Genomic DNA, 12,727 nt, shown 5'->3' with positions numbered 1-12,727 from the left:
GCATCAGGTATTTTGTCCCAGCAATAAGAGAAAAGTAACCAAGACAGTTATATAAAAGAAACCATGAACTATTTAAACTTGTGTGTCTGACTTATTTCATTTAACATTATGTTCTCATGTTACATCCACTTATCTATGAATGCCTCATTTAAGTTCTGTAAATAATGTATCATAATTTTCAATGTAGAGGGCTTGTAAATCTTTCTTTACATTATTATATTATTTCTTTGTCATTATATTTTAAATCTATTTTCAGGTGTTGCTTTCATAGAGAAATATACTCTATTACCATATATTCACTATACCCTGAAATCTTGTTAAAATCTTTAACTCTAAAAGCTTACCTTTTTTTAAGTCACTACATACCAACATATGTAAATACTTGAAAGTTTTGTTTTTCCTTCCCAATCCTTACAGTACATTTTTTCTTGCCTACTGTGCTGGATAGAACTCAGTAAAAGTAGTGAGAATGATATATTGTTTTCAATTAAACTTGGTGTTTTTAAAACTTTTTTATAGTACATGTCATGGTTTATGTCTAGATGTCCCCCAAAGCCTCATGCAGTCATGGGGTAGGCTTCTGGAGTTTTTGATTGACTCATGGTCCCATGGGATTATGGGTCTGAGTGCTGGGATTATGGGTTTGAGCGCTACACCCACCCTACACTGGGTGTAGCACAGTGGGTAGCCTGCATACAATATAAGGGAAGGAAAGAGGCTTGTTTGCTGCTGCTACTCCCTTTTGCTCTTGTTGCTTTTCTATCTTCTGCCACCATGAACTGGTGCCCTCTGCCATGTGCCACCCTGCCTTGGAGCCAGCTGAGTATGGACTGAAACCTCCACAAACTGTGACCTAAATAAACCTTTCCTTCTTTAATTTGGGGTGTCAGGTATTTTGTCCCAGCAAAGAGAGAACAGTAACTGAGACAGAATTTTGGTACCATATTTAATTTAGTCATGGCCTATTATACTTTTTATTTGTTACACTTCTATAATTTTTTATAATCCTTGCATCTATATTCCTGAATAAAACTTGGTCTATAAAGTTTTCTTTTTTGTAATTTCAAGTTTCAGTGTCAAAGTTTTGCTGATGGTATAAACTTAACCCTTTCATTCAATGCTTACAAAGTATTTTAACATCATCTCCAACCTTTCTGTATCCATATAGTTCCAATATCCACATGAGACCTCAGACATGTCTCATACACAGCATATATAGTTCAGTTCTGTTTTTCATACAACCAATCAATATTTTTCTTATACCACTTAATCCATTTATGTGTATTAATAAATCTGTGGTCAAAGACACTATTTTACTATTTGCTATTTGCCCACACCTGGTCTATCTTTTCCTCTTTTCTTAACTTTTTAATTGATTGTATACTTTTATTATTGTAGTTTACCTCTACAATAATCAGAAAGTTATACATTATACTATTATCATTTTAAAATAAATCTGACAGGGGCTGAGGATTTAGCTCAGCAGCACAGCGCCTGCCTGGCAAGCGCAAGGTCATGAGTTTGATTTCCGGTACTGGAGAAAAAAACAAAACAAAAAATAAAATAAATCTGACAATCATCACACACATCTGATTCACCAAACTCACGCTTACTTCTTCCTAGCATCCTATCACAACATATATGGCCACTATCCTGTATTTTTAATCTCAACATATATTTCAAACACCATATGACATTATTTCATTTTACACTCATAAATTTGTAGCTATGCACACATTTACCCCCTTTTTTTTTCATTCCTTCCTCCACTTGTAGCTTCCATCTGAGATCATTTTCCTACTGTCTAAACAACACTCTTTACTGTTTAAGTCTTCTCTGTAAATATGGGAAGCTCATAACATATTTCAGTTTTTACATGTCTGAAATGTCCTTATTTTGCCTTCATTTCTGAGGGATGTTTTCACTGGACATAAAATTCTAAGCATGAAGGTTTTTTATTTTCCTTCAACCTAGGCATGGTAGTGCACACCAGCAGTCCCAGGTACTTGGGAGACTGAGGCAGGAGAATTTCTTAAGCCCAGAAGTCTGGAGCCAGCTTGGGTAAAATAGTAAGACTCTATCTCTTAAAATATACATATATTTTTTTCATAGCACATTGAAGACATCAATCCATTGTCTTATAGCCTCCATTGCTTGTTGAGAATAAATCTAATTCAGGCTACTTTGAAAGCTGCTACTTTTTTCTTTGGGGTACTTTTATGATTTTTTTGTTTGTAGTTTTTTGCATTTACCATGACATGTTTACTTGTGGTTTTCTTTACACTTCTCTTTTCTGAATGTGTGGCACTTTACAAACCTTACTGTCTTTCATCAGTTTGGGAAAAAAATCTCAGCCAGTTATCTCTTCAAATATTGGTCTACCTAAATCTCTTTCTCCTATCCTTCTGGAACCCCACCTGTATATATCCTCTGTATCTTTTGTTGCTCTTTTCTTCCTGTTTCATTTATCGTATTTCTGAGTTTTATCACACATATTCTCCAGCAATGTCCAGTTCTCTGCCAAAACCCACAGTCTTGCATTTGTTACTTTAAACATATTTATTTTTTTAAGTCAGTGTCTGAGAATACCATTTTCTAAACCCCTTGTGGTATACTGCCTCTCTCTCTCTCTCTCTCTCTCTCTCTCTCTCTCTCTCTCTCTCTCTCTCTCTCGGCTTCTGTTCATAATCTTGTCTCCTGTGTGCCTGCTTATTTCTCTGTGCATGAAAGATAATATATATAAAAACTATAGAAATTATTTGAGGTCTAAGGTAATATTACTGTCTACCAGAAAAGATTTCTTTCTGCTTTAACTGATGACTAGACACATTGACAATCCTTGATCTTAGGGGCTGGGGATTTAGCTCAGCGGCAAAGCGCCTGCCTGGCAAGCGCAAGGTCGTGAGTTCAGTTCCTGGTACCGGAGAAAAGCCAAAAAAAAAAAAAAAAAACAATCCTTGATCTTCTCCATCTAATCAAGGGCTGGGGTGGTTCTAACTGGGTTTTATTCTGAAGGTTCTCTATCCTATTTCTCATTCACTCTTCCTCCTAACGTGCAGCCCTGTGGTCTCAACCTAAAGCCCAGGATTTCTGCAGGCGTCCTCCAGGTCAGTAGAACCTGCACTCAAACTGCTGCTCCATCAGCACCATCTCATGAGGATGTCAAAGGCTCTTCTGAACTTCTCAGCCTTTCAGCCACCTCTTCTGGAAGCAGTAGATTTCCCTGGGGGAAAGAAGCCCCGTGCCCAGTTCCCCTTTCAGATTCCCTTCTCCAGGACCTTGTCCCTGTTGTCTTCAGTGATGTGTTAGTGCTCCGATACTTCCAAAAGGTGGTTTTTATATTTGATCCAGCTTTTCTAGTTGTTGTTAGTGAAGGGTTAGTCCAAATTGCCTAACCCACCGTCACCAGAAGTGCACCTCTCAGTTATTCTCATCTGTAAACAAGGATAATAATGACAACTCCTTCAAAGATATTACTAAAAAGACAAGGGTGCCTATTATATATTAAGTGCTCAAGACTTTTGGCTATGGTTTTGAGCTAACTACTGTTAACCCAAAATAAGCTTCAACTAATAGATACCTGGTAAACTTTGCCTGCTTGGTAATCATTGTCCTCTAACCTAAGAAACTAGCTGCCAATTATTAAAAAACAATGGCACTGCAGTGGCCTCCCAAGGCGTCACACCACCCACTGTCAACAGTGGGCAACAAACCCAAGACAAGCAGAGTGCCTCTCTGCTGGTAAGTGACTGAGCAGCAGAGGATGGAGCTGGTCCATCCAAGCAGCAGCAGCACACTGGACAGCCCCTCTCTTAGTTTCTGCAAAACTAGCTCTCCAGAGCCAACCCTAGTTCTCTTAGAAAAGACAACCCTACCATATATTAAATTGTTCTGAGAGCTACTTAACGGCCTTATAGTATATTTACTTTCTGTCTAGGTTAACCAGGACCCATTTTGTTTCTTGAAATTAAAATACCTTAACTGATACCTTGGTGGAGAACTATCTTACTTTCAAAGTTTGCCCACCAGTCCCCTAAAGCTTATCATGTCCTCTAACTAGAAAAAAAAAAAAAAAAATTGGAAGGTCTTGACATTACTCAGAAAAGTTCCAAAAAAGGTTTCTTTTCTCCTCTTATGTTTAACAGAACCAGTATTTTACAACTTCTCCCTGTGCCAGTCCTTTGCTGGTTCTCAGCTCCACTCCTGCCCTCTCACTGCCTCCTCCATATTTTAGGGGCCAAAGTCTACATTTTTCATCCTCCCTTGACAGCTGGTTCCTACTGAGTCCTGCTATGGGCAAACATGATGGGAACTGGATGGCAGAAAAAAGAAACCACTTCACTGTCTTTTTTCCGTTCCTGCTTCCTGCAAGGGCAACAGCAGTGTTTGGGAAACTCAGCAGAGATTGCTCATGGGTTCTGGCACCTGCAGCAGTAGTGGCACCAAACACTACCATGCAAACGCTGGCCACGGTCACTGCAGTGCAGTTCTGGCAGGGGTGGCAATGGGTCACTGCAGGCTCTGGCTCTCTGAGGTGAGTCCAGCTATAGCTTCTCAGATCAACAGAAGCACACCTCCAAAGTAACTACAGAACTCCAACAACCTTGGCATATTGCTCTCTTTGTCTTTTGTCTTTCCCATCCCTAGCAGCAGTAGTGGTTTCCTGTAGTTGCTGATCTTTTGATAAATTTATCATCCACTTTTTGTTTCTCACACTCTATCAATATTTTTGGTAATTAATTCTCTATACTGTATTAAAGTTTCTTTGTTTAAAATATTTAGTATGGTTCTTCTTTTCCTAATTATACAACTTTCAGTGGCATAAACTTCTATTTCAGCATTTTGTGTTTCTTGTCCTCTCTTCCTCACTTTTACTCATCCACTTCAATACTGTGTACTCTCTTCAATTGCTTTATTTTTTTCTCAGCCTATTTCTTAAGTATACCAGTGATATTTATATCATTTATTTGTAAGACAGGAGCAAAAGAAGTTGTAGCATTTTCATTTAAATAATAAGCAGTTCAAGTACAAAACAATTCTCTCCAAAACTGTAACTATCACAATAAAATTCAACTTTATTATGATTACAATTATTAATATCGAGAAAACATTGTCTGCAAACACTACCACAATGGACTACTCAAGTTCCAAAATCACCGTAGCCCTCAAGACTTAAGGCAAGTAACGTTTTTTATGAAAACAAAAATTATACTTTATGTCTTTAGGTTATATTCTATACATTATTTCAACATATCAGCCCTATCCCACGAACAATAAAAGAAACGTTTTAGGAGATGCCAGTAAGACAATGTCAAGATATATTAATTCATTTGAAAAGTTGAAAAAATATCTACTTACATGGATCACAACCCAAACTTCACAATTTGTTCAAAAATGAACTGTTGTTTGAGCCAGAAATCTGCCTGTCTTGCCCTACTCAGAAATACTCCACTACTGCTTCTCCCCCACACAATACCTCTCCACTTGCTCCCCTTAAATAAGAGCAAAGTCTTCTAACGTTCTATATAAATCCCTTCTAATCTATCCCCTACCTACTGTGCCATCCTCAACTTATGTACTTTCCTTACTGAAGACAGACGTGAGGAAAATAATGGCCACAGAATGACTCAATTCTAACTCAGCACACACACACACACACACACACACACACACACACACACACACACACGAATCACCTTCAGTCCTCTGCATTTCTGCTCCACACCTCTTTCCTGTCTCCTGACCCACTTCTTCCTCCAACATAGTGAAAGCAGTGTCTAGACCAAAGTTAATGACATTTTTCCTAGCCAAATAATAAGTGGCAAGAAAACCAATGCTCAACCCACAACTAAAGGATGGGATATGTAGTTTCCCAGCTGAAACAAAGAATGGGAACTTGAGACAAGACATCCACTTTATCTTCTCTGTGGTAAAGAGTAAACTACCTCCCTCCCTCTCTCTCTCTGTCTCTCTCTCTCTCACACACACACACGCACACACGCACACACGCCCTCCTTATTCCTGGTCACACCAGGATGATTAATTCTGGCTTATATTCAAGGTCAGCTTTTAAAATATTTTTAATAGAATTCTAAAATTCCTTGTCATTGTAGGCCTTTGTTTCATCTATCAGTATCTCCAAACTATTTAAATAATGTGTCTTCAATTTCATCATTAATTGGTCAGATATTATGCTAGCAAGCTCAAAGAGGAATAGAGCAATACATCACACAAAAGTCCTGCCCTCAGCCTTCACAAAAATATGTTATCAATAACCAGCTTAAATTTAAGTCAAAATCTTTTCAAAGTTCATTAAAAATACAAGGTTACTGTATTATTACTTGTCATTTGGAACACAATTAAGTGATTATTCTTTTTCTAATGTACTAGCAATTGAGCAGAGATTTAAAATGAGAGAGAAGTAGATAGCCAAAGGGAAAGTCACCTGTAAGTACTGAAAGGGGAAAACTAGGAAGAACACTATGGGTTCTACTAAGTTCACAGTTGTACTTGGGCCAGCTGTCTTTATCATCAAACTTGTGCAGATAAACAAAAACTGCTCTGTCACTGTAATATTAACTTAGAAACATAAGAATCATAACTGTTTCACATAATTAAAGTTTTTTTCTATTTTACTGAGGATAGTACAAAGGAGCTATATCCTCAGAGCTATATCTATTAATCAAGGAATTACTCTATTCCATATAAACTTAAGAAAAATATATTAAAGTTGAATTATAATGTCAATCCAGTACTCTTTCACTTTTTTTCTAAGTAGATGGAATAAAATTCTTATCCAAATCTTAATTATTCAGGTATAAGTGAACAGATGTCTGAAAAAGTGCCCTCAAGACCAACCAAATTCAAATGAATAATAATTTATACAAAAACCAATAAGGCAGATTGGAGGAAAATAACTTCACCAAGTGATATTAAAGATTTCTCTTCCAGAAGAAACTTCATTTCTTTAGGAAAATACTTTGATAAGCTACTTCTGTGTTGAAGGGGACACCAAAGGGGAATGATTGAAAGAAAAACTACCAGATATGTACAAACACTAACAGAAATGTGAGAGGAGAGAGAAGGAAAAGAGAAGAGAGGCAGGGCAAGAAGTGGAATCTAATAACACATCCAGAAGTAGACAGAAATGCTCAGAAATTTTTTTAAGAACAGGAAAGTTAGGGCTGGGCATGTAGCTCAGTGGTAGAGCACTTTCTTGGTTCAGTCCTCAGTATGTAGGCATGGGTAGGGGTTTGCATATGGACAGGAAAATCTAATTCAATTTTGAATTAGCCACTGTGTGTAGAAACTTAATCATTATTATCCCCAAATCCCTAGAGAAATACTATAACACAGTTGCCCAACATGAGTAAAATTTTAGAATCTAGGAAATAGGGCTATGTCCCATATTTGGCTTGATAGCAGGGCAAAGATGAGGCAAAAAAAAAAAAAAAGCAATAAATAAACAATGGAATGTTGAGCATTTTTTATTTGCAGTGCAATTTCCTGTGAGTACTATAATACAGAATGATGGAAACTATTTAAATGAAAAGGCCTGTCATGTTGGCAGGCACTGGTTAGGAAAACATATTCATGGGAAAAACACTTTCACTCTATTAAATAAACATTAATAAATCATTAAGCAGAATGTACAGCCACATTCACCAATAAATCAGACTCACATGTGTAAACATCGTACTGTCTCCCTAGTATAAGAAACTGAAAGAGAGCAAGTTCCAAAAGGTACAACAGACATTGTGAAGGGGAAAGAAACTGCTCAAAAAGGAAAGAATAACTGGGATGGGGGAAAGGAAAAGAAGGAAGGAATATATATGTATATTCATATATATGTATATATTCCTATATATACATATATATGTGTATACATATATGAATGTATATATATATGAATACATATGTATTATTAACTAAGACAGTTGTACTTCTAATTTCTATTCATTCATTGAAAGGAACAGTTAGTGTTTATATTGTTTGATCAATCTTACATGCCTATATCTGGTAATCTGAGCAACTACCTTATAGATAACAATATGCAATATAATAACTATTATTAATTTCCTATCATCTTGTTTTGAAATTGTTTCATTTTTATTGTTTTTTGTCTTTAAAAATAAATAAATAAGTAAATAAAACTACATTCACCATAATTGCATCTATGTAAAACATATTATGCATATAGATTTAAAATTATAAGGTAAGATGTAAAAGTGAACAGTTCTACACAGTGATTAGATTATAAAGAATTGCTTCATTTTATAAAGTATCTACTGTTACTAGACAGTTTTCATAATATAAGTTAAGATAAAATGAATAGTCTGTGAATTTTCTATTTCTATATAATCAGACTTTTAAGTAAAAGTATTTCAAAGATGGTGATTTCAATATCTAGAACAGTCGGAAGAAAATTAATATAAGTTTAAGAATAGTACTGCAGGTGCTGGAGATATAGATCAGTGGCATAAGTGCCTGCCTGGTAAATGCAAGGTTGTGAGTTCGATCCCCGGTACTGCAAAAAAAAAAAAAAAAAAAAAAAAGAATACTACTACAGTATTCAAAAATACTACTACAGAAAGAATATTACTAAAATAATATAAATTTAAGAACACTACCACAGTAAATTTAAGAGTACTACTACAGTAGTCTGATCAAGTTAATGAACAGACTTGAAATATTTACACTGAGTAAACTGCATAAGTCCAAATCAGAACACAGACTAGGGTAAACTGCAGAACTTTAAAACAATGTTTAATTACAACTGTTTTTAAATAGTAATGAAGACTTTGAAAACACAAGTGTCAAGTTGCTAATAGTGGATACAGAGCAAAGATGAGATTCTACTTGACTATTTTCAGCATGTTGCTCATAAAAGAATCTTAATAAAAAATAAAAACACCCTTTAGCCTCAAGAGATCAATTTGCTCTTATCAACAATCTCAAAAGCCCTTTAGTGAACAGAATGTTCAAGGACAAACTCCAGATGAGCTTCACCTGTGTGTTCTTGCTTCCTCTCCCTCCAGTCTCATCTTCTAGCCCTCAAGGCTGACCTTCAGAGAAGCAAACGGATCTCACTTCACGTGGAGAAAGAATGCAAGAATGGCAGGGGAGCACATAGGCTAACGTGCACAGCACCAGTGTTTTTCCCAGTGATGTGAACCGTGAGTGTTCAAGGTGCCAGTTGCGTTACATTTGCCTCTCATCCCAACCCTGTGACACAAGCATTACTGTTGTCCTCAATTTGTGGATAAGAGACAGAGTCCAAGAAATTAAGTGACTTCCTTAAGGTCACACAGCTAGTAACTGGCAAAGTAATATACAACCCAGAGTGCACAAAGGCCAAAGCCTTTCCTTTCCTTTCTTACACACACTGTTCCGCACCTCTGAAACCAACTAAGGAAAACTACTTTAGGAGAAAAATACACAGAAAGCCAGTATTTGCAGTCATAAAGATCCAGCTACCTGCATAAAGCTATCTTAACTCATCAGAATTGCAATACAGAAATTTCTGTAAGCTCAGCCAGGGGTGGAGCCTGGTATGTTTTATTCCACTCACCTGTAATCCCAGAACTTGGGAGACTGAGGCAGGAGGATCATCACAAGTTCAAGGAAAGCCTGGACTACTGAGTGAGGTCATGCCCAGCCTGAACTACATAGCATAAGACCCTGTCTCAAAACACCAAACCAAAAAAGAAAAAAAGAAATCACTAAGTTATAGCCTGATGAAAACATTATGTAAGAGAAGACTTTTGACTGCAATTGCTATTGTATATTGTTACAGGAACCAGGCTGACTCTAAACAGTAAGTGTTTCTAGCTCTAGTAAACTTAGGGCTGGAGGAGTAGCTCAATGGTAGAGCAAGGGCCTAGCATGTATGAAGTTCTATACCCAGCTCAAAAAAAAAAAAAATTAAATTTAAAAAGACATGTAACAAGTCCCTAAAAATACATACTGAGATTGGAGTACAGAACCTAGACCAAGAATCAAGAGTTCTAAACTGCAGTTTAAGCTCTGTTTATGCCAGCATTGTAAAGGGGTCCAAGAAAGAGAATCAGTAAAGAACTAATTCTAAACTAGAAAGCTTTAACTGGGATTATCCAAGAATCAGAGAAATTAATGCGAACTCTAGGGTAAGAGCTAGGACAAAGCTGAGAAATGTAAACTAGAATGGGTGGGAAAGAGAAGGCAGTGTTTGAAAACATGGAAATACTGAAACATATGGTAAATTGTGAGACAGTTTGAGCTATGGCACAGTTATATAAATTCCTGCTGCAAAATCTGGTGGCAGATTGGAAGCATGTGTTCCAAAACAATTCCATAAGATTTTGTGTTGAAGCTGAAGAAAATGAGTAATGAGAGTTTTCTGTCCTTAACAGTATCTGAGTTGCTTCCAAAGGTGATTTTAATGTAATTTTTTAAATGAAAGAAGTACTACTCTGGTCTCAATCCCAACTATTGAAGGATACAGATATAGATATAAATTATGGAATTTTTATTCCATATATAACCTCCTCATGAGAGGATCCCCTTCCCTCCTTCAATGCTCCAGATGCAGTGACAATTTTATTATAGTGAAAAGGAAAGGTGTACAAAAGGAAGAAGTGGAAGATGAAGCTGAAAAGACAGGTTGAGGAGAGCTGGTGAAAGACCTTGTATGCAAAATTAAGGTGACTGAATTTTATTCAAACTGACAGAAAGATCACTAAGCCACAGAATGAATGATTTAAATTTTATTTTAAGAAGATACTCTACAACAAATTCAGAGGACAAGCCCAGAATAGAGACACAGGCCCCAGAAGGCTACCTGTAGAAATACACTGGAAAAACTCTCATTCTAGTGAGGCTTTCTGATACTAAATCAATAGACTTTATTGATGTATTATAACAGGCCCTTATTTCAAAAACTTCTATTCTTATTTCATCTTTCATTGAAGATCAAATGTGCCAATGAGATAAATCCAAATTTTTAACATAGCTTACAAGCGGGTGAGATTCTAAAAATTTAACAGCTGATACAGTAATACATAAAATATACAAATCAATATATAAATTAAAAATAAATCTTTTTTCAGAAAAACTGTAGATGTAAATATACAGATATGCATTTACCATTAACAAGAATGACAGCATGAAGTATTTATACAAACATTCTAATAATTTGCAAACCACTTGTTGAGTTTTAGAAAGTGTTAAATTAACCTCATTATTAGGGTCATGTTTTGATATTTAAAACCATATCAAGCTTTTCCTGATATCACCCTCATTTGAAGTGATGTTATTAGGAGCCTGGCACCCAGCACTTTGCTGTCACTATAAAGTACCCAGGCAGTCATGATCACATAAATGCCTAGATTAGATGCCAGTGTCTCCTACAGGGCCAGAAATGCTTGTACCTCAAGATAACACCCCAAAAAATGCAAACGCCACAAAACCACCTGCACTGAAACCTGTTCTGTTATCTCCAACAACAGGACACTGCGTGACCAGGCAGGCACTGACAGTCAGGCCACAATATGCCTTCCAAGGACCACATGAATCCACACCAATCAGGTTACTAGGTCCCATAACCTACCTCCACAGACAATGCTGGGCAAAAGTACTAGGTAACTTCTTCTCTCAGTAAGATTTATCAATCTGCATGAAAGTGATTCTATATTTTAAAAAGTACAATCTCTGTACCGCACATGAGTTGAGTACCAGTCCAGCATACAAGATTCATTACAATAGACCAAAACCAACTAGTTTTATCTTCTACCACTCTCCTTTTTTTCCACTGTCCATGTACCTAACAATCTAAGAATGGTCATTCTCAAAGATACTATTATAAGGGCTGGAGATATAGCTCAGTGACACAAGTGCCTGCCTGGCAAGCACAAGGTCCTGAGTTCAATCCCTGGTACTGCAAAAAAAAAAAAAAAAAAAAAAAAAAAGATTCTATTATAATTTGAATAAAAAATGTCTGGGAAGGCTGTGTTCAGAGGAGGGGCTTTTCGAAGGTGGTTTATTCACCTGGCTGCTCCTGAGGCGTGCATCCCTGAAGGTGCTACTAGGAGGCGGGGCCTGGTCGGAGGAAGTAGGTCACTGGGGGCACACCTCTGAAGGGTGTATCTTTTCTCTGGCTCCTTCCCTTTCTCCCTCCAGGCTGTCATGAGGCGAAGAGCTTTCCTCCCCCTGCCATTTCTGCCTTGGAGCCAGCAGCCCATGGCCAAACCTCTGAAACCATGAGCTAAAACAAACTTATGAGCCAAAATAAAATTTCCTTCTTTAAGTTGTGTATGTTTTATCCAAGCAATGGAAAGACACGATGTTTCCATTTTTTTCACAGTCATTCTTTGTTCGTGTCTAAAATGCCCCTCTCCTCTCTCTCTCTTTCACACACACACACACACACACACACATAATTTTCCTACAAAGCCAGTTTGAATGTTAGCCTTGGTTATAAAACATTCCTTAAAATTTCCATGCTCTGTGTCAGCTGGACACTTGATACATAATTATTTAAAGCATTCATCATGTATTTCAATTATTTATTTATATGACTCCTTTCTACTTGATTGTGAGCTCCTCAAGGGCAGAGACCATATCCTATTCCTCTGTTTCCTAAATTAGTACAGTAGCTGTTATATAGCAGACACTCAAAATGCATCAGTTTAGACAGAATGAAGAGATACCTAATGCAAAAACATTGCCTTTGATTTTTTTATACTACATG

This window comes from Chinchilla lanigera, unplaced genomic scaffold, assembly GCF_000276665.1.
Source record: "Chinchilla lanigera isolate Chin_1 unplaced genomic scaffold, ChiLan1.0 scaffold00016, whole genome shotgun sequence".
Classification (NCBI taxonomy): Eukaryota; Metazoa; Chordata; class Mammalia; order Rodentia; family Chinchillidae; genus Chinchilla; species Chinchilla lanigera.
This window is presented reverse-complemented; position numbering follows the sequence as displayed.